Genomic DNA, 19093 nt, shown 5'->3' with positions numbered 1-19093 from the left:
ATCAAATTCGTTTTCTACTCTCAAATACCTTTTATTTGAGTCCCATATTGTCATAATGGGTCAAATAACCCATTTGACAAATTTTTGGGAGGAAAAGCGCCACCTAGTCTTGAACGCAAATTTTAATGTCATATTCGTAATCTACTCGCTAACACCCTTCATTTGAGACCCATATTGCCATGGTCGGCTAATATGCCCATTTGCGGGTATTTGGGGGTGGGCGATCTCCCATTACTTGGACCTAATGTAGTATGCCATATTTGGAATATACTGCCTAATACTTTTAATTTGAGTCCCATATTGACATAAACTTCGTATATATCTATTTAGAGGAGTTTTGGGGGTGGTCCCGTATATCTGCGATTGGCTAATGTATTCATTTGTGGTGGGGTGACCCCCTATACTTGTTTGCCGTATTCGTTATCGATACCCATGCTGACCTTATGGGTACATTTTTGATTTTGAGTGGTGAAGGGTCCGCCCCCTTCCGTTATCAATAAATTATAAAGCCTATTTCTACTTTCTGACCATATTCGTAATCTACTCCCGAATACCTTTCATTTGAGTCCCATATTGTTATGATCGTCAAATAAACCTATTTTAAGGGGTCCGGAATTATCCATGTCCGTCCGTCCGACCGTCCGACCGTCCGTCTGTTGAAATCACAATAGCAGTCGAATGCGTAGAGCTAGCCATTTGAAATTTTTCACACATTCTTTATATTGATGTAGCTCTTAGGGGATGGCAAATGGGCCATATCGGTTCAGATTTGCATATAGCTCCCATATAAACCGATTTCCCGATTTCACTTCTTGACGACCTGGAAGCCGCAATTTTTGTCCGATTTGACTGAAATTTTGCACATAGTGTTATATTATAACTCCCAACAAATGTGCTAAGTACGGTTCAAATCGGTCAAGAACATGATGTAGCTCCCATATAAACCGATCTCCCGATTTGACTTCTTGAGCCATTACAAGCCGTAATTATACCCCCACCGAAGGATGGGGGTATATTCATTTTGTCGAGTCCGAACGGCGTGCCGCAATGCTACATCTCTTTAGAGAGAAGTTTTACATGGCATAGTACCTCACAAATGTTGCCAGCATTAGGAGGGGAAAACCACCGCTGAAAATTTTTTTTCTGATGGTCTTGCCAGGATTCCAACCCAGGCGTTCAGAGTCATAGGCGGACATGCTAACCTCTAAGCTACAGTAGCCTTCTCATATAATGATATAGCATAATTTAAAATTACACTCAAAGAAAAAGTCTGTTGACAAACACTGTCTGCTGATTTTTATACCCTCCCCCAAAGGATGGGGGTATACTAATTTCGTCATTCTGTTTGTAACACCTCGAAATATGCATCTGAAACCCCATAAAGTATATATATTCTTGATCGTCGCTACATTTTATGTCGATCTAGCCATATCCGTCCGTCTGTCCGCCCGTCCGTCCGTCCATCCGTCCGTCTGTCTGTCGAAAGCACGCTAACTTCCGAAGGAGTAAAGCTAGACGCTTGAAATTTTGCACAAATACTTCTTATTAGTCTAGGTCGGTTGATATTGTAAATGGGCCATATCGGTCCATATTTTGATATAGCTGCCATATAAACCGATCTTGGGTCTTGACTTCTTAAGGCTCTAGAGTGCGCAATTCTTCTCCGATTGGAATGAAATTTTGCACGACGTGTTTTGTTATGATATCCAACAACTGCGCTATGTATGGTTCAAATCGGTCAATGACCTGATATAGCTGCCATATAAACCGATCTTGTGTCTTGACTTTTTGAGCCACTAGAGTGCGCAATTCTTATCCGATTCGAATGAAATTTAGCACGACTAGTTTCATTGTAATATCCAATAACTGTGCCAAGTATGGTTCAAATCGGTCGATAACCTGATATAGCTGCCATATAAACCAATCTTGGGTCTTGACTTCTTGGGCCTCTAGAGTGCGCAATTCTTATCCGATTGGAATGAAATTTTGCACGACGTGTTTTGTTGTGATATCCAACAACTGTGCCAAGTATGGTTTAAATCGGTTTATAACCTGATATAGCTGTCATATAAACAGATCTGGGGACTTGACTTCTTGAGCTTCTAGAGGGCGCAATTTCTATCCGATTTGGTTGGAATTTTGCATGACGTATTTTATTCTCACTTTTAACAACTGTGTCAAATAAGTTTCAAATCGGTTCATAACCTGATATAGCTGCGATATAAACCGATCTGGGATCTTGACTTCTTGAGCCTCTAGAGGTCGCAATTATTATCCGATTTGCCTGAAATTTTGTACGACGGATCCTCTTATGACCAACAACACACGTGTTTATTATGGTCTGAATCTGTCTATAGCCCGATACAGCTCCCATAAAAATGGATCTCTCTATTTTACTTCTTGAGCCCCCAAAGAGGGCAATTCTTATTCGAATTAGCTGACTTTTTACACAGGTCTCCAACATATAATTTAATTGTGGTCCAAACCGGACGCTAATAGCAGTGCAAATCTTTTCTTATATACCCTTAATGGTGGAGGGTATATAAGATTCGGCCCGGCCGAACTTCGCACGCTTTTACTTGTTGGCCAGGCCGAACTTAACGCCTTTTTATTTGTTATTTATTGATCTCGGTCCATCGATTAATAGCTTGATACGACTCGATTTTGTTTCTTGAGTCTCTACAAGGCGCAATTTTTATCCGAATGAACTGAAATATTACACAATGACTTCTGCAATGTTCAGCATTCATTTATGGTCTGAATCGGACTTTAACTTGATATAGCTCCAATAGCATAACAGTTATTATTCTATACTCTCTGTTTGCCTAAAAAGAGATACCGCGCATAGAACTCGGCAAATGCGATTCATGATGGGGGGTATATAAGATTCGGCCCGGCCGAACTTAGCACGCTCTTACTTGTTTGTATTTAATTTTGCTGCTATTACAGCAGTAGTTTTGCAGAACAGCAGGCTTACTGCTGAATAGTTTGTTGTTTGCTGAAAATTACTGCTGCTTAATGGGTTTATGAGAAAAAATTAAAAGAAACAGAAGATTTTTGAAAAGCTGAGGAAAAAAGGTTAACGGTCCCCCACCCACTCTGAGCACAAAGAAAAACCTTTTGTTGTAGTTGTCTATTGCACACATTGTCATCGTTATTATTATTGTTATGTGTTCTCTCTCTCAGCCCTCACAAATTTAATCATTGCTCTATTCGTTTCCTCTCATTTACCATATCACATTACCAACATTACCACCTTGTAATCCCTTCTTGTAAAATCCCTATCATTTACATTTGGACATCCCTATTGAAATGTACTTCTGTTAGCCGATAATTTTTCGTATATAAGATGTTCGTAAATTGGTTAAAGTAAAGCAAAGTACTCACATGTAATGCAAAGCAAGTAAATAACGAACGAATTTAATATTTTGTTTACGGATTGTGTCTGTGTAAATAATTTTACCAAAGAATGGGAATGTATGTGTGAGCATACGCATTTGTGTCTGCGTGTGTTGTAAATTCAGTACAACTGTAAGTGTTTCTCTACATGGGGACGTGAATTCATAGTTGTGTGTGTGTGTGTGTGTGCGTGTGCGTGTGCCTATGCATGTGTTTACATTGTAATCAGTTTTAAACATGTGTTAACTACACAGTACACATACTAAATTGAATATCTCTTGGAAATTATTAGAAGGGGCTTGCTTAGAGCAGAAAACACAACAACAAATCTAATTTCTCTAACTACGTAGTTTTTGGCTGCGTTGAAGTCTATTAGCATCTATTCATTAGCGGGTGTTCGCTTGTGGAGGGCACATTTTCGTACTTGACATTAAAATCTTCTAACACGACTTCAATGTCATGCACGGGAGAAGGCTCACAAGATTTCGTAAAATATATCCTTGGACTATTTATCCTTGTATTTCATTATTTATGCAGATTGTGTTAAGCCTCTCACCCAACGCAGTTAGTCTTGAGACAAGGTGTTTCAGTCTCAAAATGACAGCTACAGCTAAATCAAATTTCATGTCTTGGCAGCTACAGTACAACGGGTCAGCTTTCGGTTTTGTTGTAACACCTCACCCTATGAATGTGGGCAGTGTACTTTTCCAAGAAATCCGCAAGTGTGCATACTGCTCCTGATCTATAATGAAGTCGGCCATTTCACATTATCATGAACCTTTGATCCCTCTTGAACATTAAATCAAAAGACAAAAGCTGGTTTAACCAGGCGTGCAGGAATGCCTTCAGATCGAAAAAGGAGGCATTCAGTAAGTGGCGTTCAAATAAACAAGTAAAACGGCGTTAAGTTCGGCCGGGCCGAACTTTGGATACCCGCCACCTCGGGTATATATGTAAACCACCTTTCATCAAAATCGGGCGAAAATTGCATACCTTATGCCCCATAGCAGTTATAACGAAATATGTTCCGATTTGGACCAACTATTAATAAGTACTAGTCAACGTTCAATTGTGTATGACCAAATATTGGTCTTTTTAGTAGCTATATCCAAATATAGACCGATCTGAACCAATTTCACAGTGAACAAATTTCAGTGAAATCGGATTATAAATGCGCCTTTTTGGGGCCAAGGCCTTAAATCGAGATATCGGTCTATATGGCAGCTATATGCAAATCTTGATCGATCTAGACCAAATTGCAGAATAATGGAGGGGCTTAACGTAACTTTATATCCCAAATTTCAGCAATATCGGACAACAAATGCGCCTTTTATGGCTCCAAAATATTAAATCGAGAGATCGGTCTATGTGGCAGCTATATCCAACTCTGGACCGATCTGAGCCAAATTGAAGAAGGATGTCGACGGGCCAAACACAACTCACTGTCCTAAATTTCGGCGACATCGGACAATAACGCGCCTTTTATGGCCCCAAAACCGAAAACCGAGAGATCAGTCTATATGGCAGCTATATCCAAATTTGGACCGATCTGTACCATATTGCAGAAGTATATGAAGGGGCTTAACGTAACTCACTGTCCCTAATTTCGGCGAAATCGGACAATAAATGTGCCTTTCATGGGCCCAAAACCTTAAATCGAGGGATCGGTCTATATGGCGGTTACATCCAAATCTGAATCGATCTGGGCCAAATTAACGAAGGATGTCGAAGGAGCTAACACAACTCACTGTATCAAATTTCAGCAAAATCGGATAATAAATGTGGCTTTTATTGGCCTAAGACCCTAAATCGGTGTATCGATCTATATGGGGGCTATATCAAGATATAGTCCGATATAGCCCATCTTCGAACTTAACCAGCTTATGGACAAAAAAAAAAAAAAAAGAATCTGTGCAAAGTTTCAGCTCAATATCTCTATTTTTAAAGATTGTAACGTGATTTCAACTGACGGACCCACATGTCTTGATCGTTTTAGATTTTTATGCAGATCAAGAATATATATATATTTTATAGGGTCGGAAATGGATATTTCGATGTATTGCAAACGGAATGGCAAAATGAATATACCCCCATACTTCGGTGGTGGTTATAAAAAGCAATCCGTTTTGTATTTTTATACCCTCCACCATAGGGGTGTACTAATTTCGTCATTCTGTTTGTAACTCCTCGAAATATTCGTCTCAGACCCCACAAAGTATATATATTCCTAATCGTCATGACTTTCTATGACGATCTAGTCATGTCCGTCCGTCAGTCCATCCATCCGTCCGTCCATCCGTCCGTCCGTCCGTCTGTCTGTCGAAAGCTTGCTAACTTTCGAAGGAGTAAAGCTAGCCGCTTGAAATTTTGCGCAAATGCTTCGTAAAGGTATAAGTCGGTTGGGATTGTAAATGGACCATGTTTTGAAATAGCTGCCATATAAGCCGATCTTGGATCTTGACTTCTTGAGCTACTATACGGCGCAAATTTTTATCCAATTTTGCTGGAATTTAGCGTGAAGAGTTTTTGCATTATTTCTAACAACTGTGCTACGTATGGTTGAAATCGGCCCATAACCTGATATAGCTGCTTTATAAACCGATCTGGGGTCTTGACATCTTGAGCCTCTAGAGGGCGCAATTCATATCCGATTTGGCTGAAATTTTGCCTGACGTATTTCGTCATGATTTCCAACAACTGTGCTAAGTATGATTGAAATCGGTCCATGGCCTGATATAGCTGTCATAAAAACCGATCTGGGGTCTTGACTTCTTGAGCCTCTAGAGGGTGCAATTCCTATTCGATTTGGCTGAAATGTAGTAGTGTTCTTTGCATGTAGTGTTCTTTCATGACTTCCAACAATTGCACCTGGTACAGTCCACATCGGTGTATAACTTGATATAGCTCCCATATAAACCGATCTCCCGATATGACTTCTTGAGCCCTCACAAGCCGCAATTTTTCTCCGATTTGGTTGAAATTTGGCATGTGGTGTTTCGATATGACCTATAACAACTGTGCCAACTACAGTCCGAAACGGTCAATAACCTGATATAGCTCCCATGTACCGTGATATCCGGATTTGATTTCTTGAGCCCTTACAAGTCACAATTATTGTACGATTTGGATGAAATTTTCCATATAGTGTTCCATTATGATTTTCAACATTTGTTCTTAGTAAGGTCCAAATCGGTATATAATCTGATATAGCTCCCATATAAACCAATCTCCCGATTTGACTTCTTGAGTCCTTACAAGCCGCAATTTTTATCCGATTTGGCTGAAATTTGGCATGTGATGTTCTGTTAGGACTACCAACAACTGTGCGTAGTATGGTCTAAATCAGTCGATAACCTGATATAGCTCCCATATAAACCAGTCTCCCGATTATCCTTGTTCGGTTCCTAGAAGCTTTAATTTTTGCTTGTTTGGCAGAAGTTTGGCATGTATTGGGTTGCCCAAAAAGTAATTGCGGATTTTTCATATAGTCGGCGTTGACAAATTTTTTCACAGCTTGTGACTCTGTAATTGCATTCTTTCTTCTGTCATTTATCAGCTGTTACTTTTAGCTTGCTTTAGAAAAAAAGTGTAAAAAATGTATATTTGATTAAAGTTCATTCTAAGTTTTATTAAAAATGCATTTACTTTCTTTTAAAAAATCCGCAATTACTTTTTGGGCAACCCAATAAAATAAAGTTATGCGGTCAACTAAATTTATTTTCTATAATTTTTTAGCAGAATCCATGGTGGTGGGTTCCCAGGATGCGGCCCGGCCGATCTTAGTCCGGTTTTACTAGTTGCAAGGGGGTCTTACTGTTCCAATATCTCAACTATGTTTTTATAGTTAAAAAACTAAAAAAAAAATCATGTGCCAAGATATGGCACATTTTTTCTCTTTGTACCCCCTCTATTATTCACTTATTCTCATTTACAGCCATGTGATTTTGTGTGGGAATAAATGAATGCGATTGCGAATGTAAATTTCGTACATTTGTTTGTATTGACAATCCAACCAGCGAAGACAGACAGCCAGTGAGGCAGACAGCCAGCGAGCTTAGCAGGTAGCCAGGTAGACCTCCACGTTATGTTTGCGTAGATAGACAAGGACTCCTGTCTATTTAGCATTAGAAACATGCTTTATTTGGTATTTGTATTATAAATGAATGCTACAGAAATTTCACAAAATTATTATGCAAAGTAATTATGCAAATGGCATATTAACAAGAATACAATGGCGTGCCTTTATCTCTCCCCGTCTGTGTCTATCTGTCAGTGTGTTAGTGGAATATATTCATATTTGTATTCAAAGTCACAACAATGCCGCCCCTTCAATCCTTTGAATGAAACACATCAAACACACACACTGAAATATTAGATGCGTTGTTAAACGAAATTCGTAAACGACAAGTGTGTAGCGCTTAATGCTTAATGATATGCTTTGATGCATTGAATAAATTCTCACAAAATGCTTATGAAAATAAACATTTGGGTACAAGGATCAAATAAAATGTGGAGTAGTTATACCCTGAAATCTTATGAAAATCTCAAATGAATTGTGAAAAGTGATATTTGCTGTGAAGAGATGTTTGCTTTAGTTTAATAAATATTTAAAAGAGCAACAATTTGTGAAAATTAGTTGATATATTTGAACATTTAAATCAAATGTTTGCAAAATAGGGATGTTAAATGAAAAGGAGTTGAAGTTTTATTTGAGACAAATATATGTGCAATAAGATTATGGTTATTGTTGTTGCAGCTGTGTGCTGTGTTCTATCTGTTGTCTGCTTGATTCTGTTGAATATCCAGATCCAGGAACACTGCGACTAAGATGGGGTGCTTTCAGAGGGATCTGAATTTGAGTCGAGTGGTTCTGGCTGGACATTTAAGGTGGTGATGTGGGTCGTATGGTCGCAGGTCACAATGGGTTAGCATCAATTCTTGCTCTATAGCAGTTGAGGCGGTTGCATCTGAAATCGTTGTTGTTGTTGCAGCTGTATGTTGTGTTCTATGTTTTGTCTGCTTGATTCTGTTGAATATCCAGATCCAGGAACTCTGCGACTAAGATTGGGTACTTTCAGAGGGATCTGAGTTGAGTGGGTCTGGCTGGACATTTAAGGTGGTGACGTGGGTCGTGGGGTCCCAGGACACAATGGGTTGGCATCAATCCTTGCTCTACAGCAGTTGAGGCGGTTGGATCTGAAATCGTTGTTGTTGTTGCAGTATTGTGTTGTGTTCTACTAAGGGATCTGAGTCTGAGTCGAGTGGTTCTGGCTTGACATTTAAACAGGTGGTGTGAGTCGTATGGTCCCAGGTCACAATGGGTGGACATTAATCCCTGCTCTATAACAGTTGAGGCGACTGCATCTGCCGGATCGTAATCGAGCCGTAACTACTCTGGTTTGCCGGGAGAGGTCAATTTCATCTGACGCAATGGGATTCGAATGTTCTAAAGGGTGATTTTTTTGAGGTTAGGATTTTCATGCATTAGTATTTGACAGATCACGTGGGATTTCAGACATGGTGTCAAAGAGAAAGATGCTCAGTATGCTTTGACATTTCATCATGAACAGACTTACTAACGAGCAACGCTTGCAAATTATTGAATTTTATTACCAAAATCAGTGTTCGGTTCGAAATGTTTTCATTCACCGTAACGTTGCGTCCAACAGCATCTTTGAAAAAATACGGTCCAATGATTCCACCAGCGTACAAACCACACCAAACAGTGCATTTTTCGGGATGCATGGGCAGTTCTTGAACGGCTTCTGGTTGCTCTTCACTCCAAATGCGGCAATTTTGCTTATTTACGTAGCCATTCAACCAGAAATGAGCCTCATCGCTGAACAAAATTTGTCAAAATTTGAACACATTTCGAACCGAACACTGATTTTGGTAATAAAATTCAATGATTTGCAAGCGTTGCTCGTTAGTAAGTCTATTCATGATGAAATGTCAAAGCATACTGAGCATCTTTCTCTTTGACACCATGTCTGAAATCCCACATGATCTGTCAAATACTAATGCATGAAAATCCTAACCTCAAAAAAATCACCCTTTACAAGGACTATTTACTTCTATACAATCAACTAATCGCCAAAAGGCCACTATTGGTCACCGGGTCATCGAAGTCCTATCTCCCTTATCTCCTGTTTTAATACATTAGAGGACCAACAGCCGAATACCATACCATCCTCGACCATATGCAGAAGGCATGTGGGAGGGAGGACCCCTTCGGCTGTCCTAAGGCTATCGAAACACTGACGTGTTGGAAGGTAGTCGCGGACTATTCCATTCGGGTGGGCAGCGTATCTGTCAATATCGCCATGCCGACCATGAATGTGTCAATCCCCAAGTCAATCCTGGGTAGTCTCGCAGCCTCATGTACTCTCCTGTTAACGTGCAGCCTTTATTGCCCTTGTGGCGTTATCCTTATCGTTAGGCCCAGTGAATGTCGAAACATTCTCCTCTCATATGCTCTATACGTTCCATCTGGCTAGATGAAATCAAGCTCCACACCGGAAGTGATTTTGTAATCGCTGGCCTGACCTTGCTTTGGACAACCGAGCAGATAAAGAAAATGAAGAAAGTTGGGAAGCACAACTTTGAGATAGTCATTAACTTTATCTACCTCAGCACCGCCGTAACCGCAACGAATGACAACAGTTTTGAGATAAAGCGAAGCATAATACTGTGCAAACTGATGCTACTTTGGACTTAGTAGGCAGTTTAGAAACAAGGCCACCTCTCGACAGACAAAGATTACACTATACAAGACACTGATACTACCCGTGCTGTTATATGGTTCTGAAGCATGGGTACTTGTGAAAGTAGATGAGGCAGTACTTGGAGTATTTGAAGAAAGAAAGATTCTTCGTAAAATATATGGACCAGTTTGCGTTAACGGAGAATATAGGCGACGTATGAACCACGAGCTGTATGAGCTGTATGACGACGATAGCATAGTTACACGCATCAAAATACAACGGCTGTGTTGGCTAGGTCTTGTTGTCAGAATGGATGTAGAAGCTCCACCAAAGAAGTCTTTTGAAGGCAAACACGGTGGTACACGCAAACCGGGAAGACCAAAAGCCCGATGGAAAGATCAAGTTGTGGAAAACACCTCGAAACTTGGTCTCAGAGATTTTATTGGGTTGCCCAAAAAGTAATTGCGGATTTTTCATATAGTCGGCGTTGACAATTAATTTCACAGCTTGTGACTCTGTAATTGCATTCTTTCTTCTGTCAGTTATCAGCTGTTACTTTTAGCTTGCTTTAGAAAAACAGTGTAAAAAAAGTATATTTGATTAAAGTTCATTCTAAGTTTTATTAAAAATGCATTTACTTTCTTTTAAAAAATCCGCAATTACTTTTTGGGCAACCCAATAGAATGAGCGCAGAAGATCGGGGCGCTTGGAACGCTATTCTACGTTCGGCTAGTGGAACAAATATTCTGTCGTAGCCAATTAAAGTAAGGCCTGACCATTTGCTTGTAAAGGTAGAGCTTTACCTTTAAGCTCTATCCGCCTGTTCTCCTCTATATTCCGGCGTATGCATGGTTCGCGTGCTAACCTTTATCCAACAGTTGGTTAATATGTAGGGTGAAAGCCATGTCCTCCTGGGAAGTAATGCCCAGATATATTTCAGGAATTTGTTATGACTTAATTTCCAATTTTGATGCTGGGGCCATAAAACCTGTCATTCCTATACACATTTTGCCCATGAACATTCCACTAAGGAACAGGGGCTAACCACTCACATATCAATGAGTGCAGTCCGATTCAAGTTTAAGCTCAATGATAAGGGGCCTCCTTTTTATAGCCGAGTCTGAAAGGCTTGACGCAGTGCGACACCTTTTTGGAGAGAAGTTTTACATGGCATAGTACCTCACAAATGGTGCCAACATTAGGAGGGGAAAACCACCGCTGAAAATTTTTTTTGATGGTCTCGCCAGGTTTCGAACCCAGGTGTTCAGCGTCATAGGCGGACATGCTAACCTCTGCGCTTCGGTGTCCTACTAAAGAGATTCTTTCCTAAAGAGATTCTTTCCTATAGAGATTCTTTTCCATAGAGATTTTTTCCTATAGAGATTCTTTCCTATGGAGATTATTTTTCTTTACCCTGACCCTCATAGTCCTGCATTTAGGAATATTCAGACATAATCGCCATTCAGCGAAATATCGCTGAAGAACCCCAAGATACTCCTCTAGATTCCGGGCGGCCCACTTTCCCCTAAGATGAGTAGATGCCACTTATATGTCATTCGTTTATATCAGAAGTAGTTCCCCTGTGGTTGGCTTCGGTATATCATCAAAGTAAAGATTTTAAAGGACTGGTCCAAAGACATATCCCTGCGGGACACCAGCCCTGATACTTTTCAAGACTGATCTGGATCCAGAAACTGCCACCTTGAATGATCTTTCCTTAAGGTAGTCTTCCACAATAATGTCAATAATGAAACCATCAAAGCCATAACCTCTGATTTTATGCACCACTCCCTCCTGCCAAACCGTGCCAAAGGCCTTTGCAAAGTCCAGGTTCGCCGCTGTCGTAACACTTCGCTTGTTGAACCTCCCAGTGACTCTAGTCGTCAGGACCATTAGTACAAGAGTCGCCGCTATAGTGACACTTCGCTTGTTGAACCTCCCTGCGATTCTATTCGTCAGGAGACCATTAGTGCAAAAGTCGTAGAAGTCGATCGCCTTAATCCAAACTGTGTGGGCACCCCGGTAGTCGAGTTGGTAGGGTGCTTAGATTACCAGTGCAGAGGTAGTGGGTTCGATTCCCGCCAGAAGCCTTGGTCTGACGCTACTGTGGTATCACAATGGACTTTAAATTGTCTAAGTGAGCCTGTAAAAAACTGCCACTCTTACCTAACTTTAACCCAATCTGCATATCAATATCGGTGGTCTCCAAAAGAAATACTCTGTGGTCCGAATCAAAATCAAACATCTCCAAATCCCTGTAGTCCCGATCCGGATCCGTAAGTCGCAGTCCACGCGTTTTTATGAACACGTTGATAAATGACCTTTTCAATGCAGTGCTCCTCGTAGACCCGTCAATCCTTAGGAATGAAATGGCAGGAGTCATCCTCAACCGTTCCTATTAATACCATTTCCACCTCAGTCAACATGTTTGGCGTTGGGGTCACCACATAGCACAGCCTAGGCAGGACTTATAAAATCTGCCAGTCGGTCTAGTGCTTCAATAGGGAAGATGCCAGTTGGCCTGTTGTACAGCTAGACAAAAAATATATGTCCTCCGAACACTCTTACCTTGACGATCGCATACTCAATTCCACACAGGTCACATTCACATCCCTCGGCCACCATATCTTTATCTCCCCATATCGCTATCTCATCAAAATCGCAGTACCTCCGCCCCTCCTGCAATTAGTCTTGTCCCATCTGAAGCAATTATAGCCAACAATTTCAAACACATGTCTACCCGATAGTCCATGTTCTGCCATCATCAAAATGTTCCGATTTGGACCAATTTTTTCGGTCTTTTTAGTAGCTTTATAGAAAAATAAACCCATCCGAACCATATACGACACGGATGTCGAAAAGCCTAACATAAGTCACTGTGTCAAATTTCAGTAAAAACCGATAATAAATGCGCCATTTATGCGGCCAAGACTTTAAATCAAGATATCGGTCTATATGGCAGCTATATACAACTCTGGACCCATTTGGGCCAAGTTGCAGAAAAATTTCGAAGAGCCTTACACAACTCACTGTCCAGAATTTCGGCGAAATCGGACAAAAAATGTGCCTTTTATGGGCCCAAAACCTTAAATCGAGAGATCGGTCTATATAGCAGCTCTATCCAAATCTGGGCCGATCTGTGCCAAATTGAAGAAAGATGTCGAAGGGCCTAACACAACTCGCTGTCCTAAATTTGAGCAAAATCAGATAGTATATGTGGGTTTTATGGGCCTAATACCCTAAATCGACAGATCGGTTTATATGGCAGCCATAACTATATCTGGACCGATCTGAGCCAAATTAATGGAAAATGTCAAAGGGCCTTGCAAAACTCACTTTCCCAAATTTTGGCAAAATCGGACAATAGAAGCGCAATTTATGGGCCCAAGACCTTAAATCGAGAGATCGGTCTATATGGCAGCTATATCCAAATCTGGACCGATGTGGGCCAAATTGAAGATTGATGTTGAAGGGCTCAACACAACTCACTGTCTCAAATTTCAGCAAACTCTGATAGTAAATGTGGCACTTATGGGCCTAAGAACCTAAATCGGCAGATCGGTCTATATGGGGGCTATATCAACATACAGTCCGACATAGCCCATCTTCGAACTTAAACTGCTTATGGACCAAAAAAAATCTGGGCAAAGTTTCAGCTCAATATCTCTATTTTTAAAGACTGTAGCGTAATTTCAACAGACAGACGGACGGACGGTAGTGCCTAGATCGTCTTAGATTTTTACGCTGATCGAGAATATCTATACGGTATAGGGTCGGAAATGGATATTTCGATGTGTTGCAAACGGTATGACAAAATGAATATACCCATATCCTTCGGTGGTGGGTATAAAAATAGCCCAAAGAGCTCACAGATATTCGCCTCGTCTTTCCTCAGCTGACGATACTTGTTAGCATAAGTGCCAATCTTCTTGAGGCAGGTCATCAAGTCGCTACCATGGAGACCCCTACACTCGCCATCAAACTGATCCAGTGCTCCATCAATGGCCCCAGTGAGAGCTGCGCGGGCTGTACCCTTTGAAGCATTCATGCGTACTCCACGGGCCATCCCTGCAAATCAGCAGGGATGGCCCATTGATGGGAGTTACATTGACAGCTATATTTGTCGTCGTGCGTCCAGGTGCTCTCCTGCAGGTTCTCCTCTGAAGTAGTTCCATCCGCTTAGGACAATCCTTGGAACTTGGCCACATATCCATCAACATTACAATTGCCACAGTGGACAGGGACGCTGAGAGTCCTAACAATATATCCCGTAGACGGTTCAGTAATCACAGACGCCTCTCTGTTCAAATCGCTCTCAGGAGTGCTGGAACTGTTCGACCCAGGCGAGCTCCGCACTTAAAGCAACGGAAAACCATCCTGCAGTTTGTAGATGTGTGCCCAAATTGCTGACAACTCCGGCACAATTTTCCATCAAAATTTGAAAGACAATATATATTAGAGTACTCCCAATGTAACCTTAAATTTTTTTTTTATTTCATTTCATGCAATGCGAAGCCATCAGACCTATAAATAATCACACTATGCATAAGACGTACTTTTTCTAACATAAGTTAAAAAACTACTCAATTTTTTTATCGTTCTGCTAATCTATTGCAAATTTCCCTACAAACATTTCTCTAACGAACAGGGGGTAAACAAAAATTTAAGAAATGTAGCCCCAAAATCCGTATTTTCCCCGATTTTCCATTTTCATGGCACACTAATTTTTAATATATGACTCCAAACTGATTGTTCACTTCTATAAACTTGAAATACCTACCATGAGCACGCACACACACACACACACCACTTGCTATACACAGATGTGTGACTGGTTAACTGGCTAGAGTTCAAAATGCCAACATCAATGCATTTGATCTGCTGAGTGCGGCCAAGTGACCCACGCCACTCCAATGAACAAAAATGTAATGTTTGAATTAATTGAAGCGGAAATTTTATAGATAAGATTTTATTCATTAAAGTGTAAACTTTCACATGGATACAGATTAGTAGGTAGTGTAAGTAGTGCCGTGTGTTAATTGTGTTTGAAAGGTTAATGCGAAGAGTTCAATAAGCAGACCATATAACAATCGGCGTGCATTCATCCACGATAATACACACTATCATTTCTAGGAACACACACCCTCTCACACATAATTCCCACAAGGATGTTTGTGTGTGTGTGTGTGTGCGCGTTTGTACGTGGGTGTTATTCTGAATAATGAGATGGAATTGTAAACAACATGCCTACAAGGGATTTATAAGACATTAAAGAGTTAATGACCTATTAAGTTGAAAATTGCGGTTAATCCTTGGGATTACAACTTCGCCGCAATCAACGGACAAACATATGTTCGTTTATGGGCCTAATGGATATATAATTGAGAGGAGCTTAAATGTGCAAATACAAATAGTATTCAGTGAATTTTTATTTACCATCAAAAGATTTAACATAATCTTAGACATCTTTTGAGATATATATAAGGTGGGCGAAAGTCATACGAGCATTCAATATTTCTATCAATTATATTGGGTTGCCCAAAAAATAATTGCGGATTTTTTAAAAGAAAGTAAATGCATTTTTAATAAAACTTAGAATGAACTTTAATCAAATATACTTTTTTTACACTTTTTTTCTAAAGCTAGCTAAAAGTAACAGCTGATAACTGACAGAAGAAAGAATGCAATTACAGAGTCACAAGCTGTGAAAAAATTTGTCAACGCCGACTATATGAAAAATCCGCAATTACGTTTTGGGGAACCCAATAATATTGGAGCAATAATTTTGCTGTGTAACAACACAGAGATGATCAAAAAGTAATTTTGTCAATGCTCTACTAAATAGAACATTGAAAATTACATCTCAAGCTTATAAAATACCATTTGCCTTGGCTGATAATGTCGAAATTTTATTGAAAAGTTCTTCTAAATTCCCAGAAGTTTTGGTTGCAGGTTAACAATCTATCTGTAAATATCAGAAAGACAAAGGCATTGTGCTGTGGAATTAGAACTAATTCGTCTGCAGTTGTCTTTATTAATGGAGTTGTTATTGAGTACGTGGACAGTCTCTAAAGTCTGCGAATGATCTTATATAATGACCTGAAATATGACTTAGATATTCCCCCTTATTCCAATTGGCGATGGCGTAGTCGAATGTCGAAATGTTTACAAAATGGTATTACGGTTGTTGAAGACGAAAATTCGTTAACATTTTTGGTATCACATAAGTCGAATTCCACCGTCAAATTTGATGAAAATGATCGAATTATAAATTGTTTGCATCTAAATTACATTGGTCCTATTTGTTGGAGGCCACCGTAGGGCAGAGGTTATCATTTCCGCCTATGACACTGAACGCCTGGGTTCGAATCCTGGTGACACAATCAGAAACAAGAAAAAACGCGTTAAGTTCGGCCGGGCAGAACTTGGGATACCAACTCGGGTATCTCGGGTATATATTGGGTTGCCCAAAAAGTAATTGCGGATTTTTTAAAAGAAAGTAAATGAATTTTTAATAAAACTTAGAATGAACTTTAATCAAATATACTTTTTTTACACTTTTTTCAAAAGCAAGCTAAAAGTAACAGCTGATAACTGACAGAAGAAAGAATGCAATTACAGAGTCACAAGCCGTGAAAAAATTTGTCAACGCCGACTATATGAAAAATCCGTAATTACTTTTTGGGCAACCCATATGAAAACCACCTTTCATCAAAATCCGCTGGAAATTGCATACTTTTTTCCCACAGCAGTTATATAGAAATATATGCTCCGATTTGGACCAAATACTAATAAGTACAAGTCATTGTTTAATTGTGTATAGCAAAATATTGTATAACAAAATATTGGTCTTTTTAGTAGTTCTATATATAAATAAAGCGTTCTGAAACATATACGACACGGATGTCAAAAAGCCTAATATAAGTAACTGTGTCACATTTCAGTGAAATCGGATTATAACTTCGCCTTTTATGGGGCCAAGACTTTAAATCGAGATACGGGTCTACATGGCAGCTATATCCAAATCTGGACCGATTTGGGCCAAGTTGCAGAAAAATGTCGTAGAGCCTAACACACAAATTTCGGCGAAATTGGATAATATATGCGCCTTTTATGGGCCCAAAACCTTAAATCGAGAGATCGGTCTATATGGCAGCTATATTAAAATTTTGACCGATTTGGGCCGAATTGAAGAAGGACGGTGAACAGCCTAATACAATCCACTGTCTCAAATTTCAGCGATATCGGACAATAGATGCGCCTTTTATGGGCCCAAAACCTAAAACCGAGAGATCGGTCTATATGACAGCTATATTCAAATCTGGACCGATCTGGGCCGAATTGAAGAAGGACGGTGAACAGCCTAATACAACCCACTGTCTCAAATTTCAGCGATATCGGACAATAAATGTGCCTTTTTTGACCCCAAAAGCTAAAACCGAGAGATCAGTCCAAATCCAAATCTGAACCAATCTGAGCCAAATTGATGAATGATGTCGAAGGGTCTAAGACAACTCACTGTCTCAAATTTCGGCCTCTTCGGACAATTAATGCGCCTTTTATGGCCTCGAAACCTAATACCGAGAGATCGGTCTATATTGCAGCTATATCCATATCTGGACCGATCTGTGCCATATTGACGAAAGATGTCGAAGAGCCTAGCATAACTCTCTGTTCCATATTTCAGCAAAATCGGGTAATAAATGTGGCTTTTATAGGCCTAAGACCTAAGAGAATCGGTCTATATGGCAGCTATATCCAAATCTCGACCGATTTAGGCCAAATTGACGAAAAATGTGGAAGGGCCTAACACAACTCACTATGCCAAATTTCAGCAAATTCTGATAATAAGTGTGGTTTTTATGGGCCTAAGACCCTAAATCGGCGATCGGTCTATATGAGGGCTATATCAAGATATAGTCCGATATAGCAAATCTTCGAACTTAACCTGCTTATGGACAAAAAAAGAATCTTTGCAAAGTTTCAGTTCAATATCTCTATCTTTGAAGACTGTAGCGTGATTTCAACAGACAAACGGACGGATCGTCGATCGTCTTAGATTTTTACGATGATCGAGAATACTTTATAGGGTCGTATATACCCCCATTCTTCGGCGGTGGATATAAAAATTTTCAGCGGTGGTTTCACCTGGCGGCATTTGTGAGGTACTATGTCAAGTAAAACTTCTCTCCAAAGAGGTGTCGCACTGCGGCAAGCCGTTCGGACTTGGCTATAAAAAGGAGGCCCCTTATCATTGAGCTTAAACTTGAATCGAACTGCACTCATTGATATTCGAGAAGTTTGTCACTGTTCCTTAGTGGAATGTTCGTGGAAAAAATTTGCATTTGCTCTTTGTCTCAAAAGTATGGAACCTATTTATACCCTACACCACCACTGTGGTACAGGGTTTATAGATTTGTGTATTTGTTTGCAACACTAAGAAGGAGAAGAGCTAGACCCATTGATAAGTATACCGATCGACTCAGAATCATTGAGGAAGGGATAAATACATGGTCCTAAATTTGGATATCAAATTCGTTTTCTATTCCCAAATACCTCTAAATTGAGCCTCATATTGCGATAGTCACTAAAAAAATGCTGTTTGTGGGGTATTTTGGGAAAGAGTAGACCCCAGGAAATGGATCCCGAAATGGGTATCAATTCTTGCTCTACCCCCCAATACCTTTCATTTAAGCTCCACACTGACATAGTGGGTAAATATGCCCGATTTAGGAATGTTTTGTCGATTGGGGTGGTCAACCAAACACTAAGCCCGGAAAATATATCAGCAATGTACTCTATTCTTATATATCTATATATAATTTTTTTGAACCCCATATTGCCATTGACCTCAAAATTAGATATCAAATTCGTTTTCTAATCTCATTTAAACTCCTTATTGCAAAAGTCAGAAAATATGTCCGGTGGGCCTAAAAACTATGAATATTTAGTTCCACTCTCTTTAAGACCCCAATTGTTTTGGTGAGCAA

This window comes from Stomoxys calcitrans, chromosome 4, assembly GCF_963082655.1.
Source record: "Stomoxys calcitrans chromosome 4, idStoCalc2.1, whole genome shotgun sequence".
Lineage (NCBI taxonomy): Eukaryota > Metazoa > Arthropoda > Insecta > Diptera > Muscidae > Stomoxys > Stomoxys calcitrans.
The sequence above is the reverse complement of the archived record's forward strand: the minus strand, read 5'-3'. Positions refer to the sequence as shown.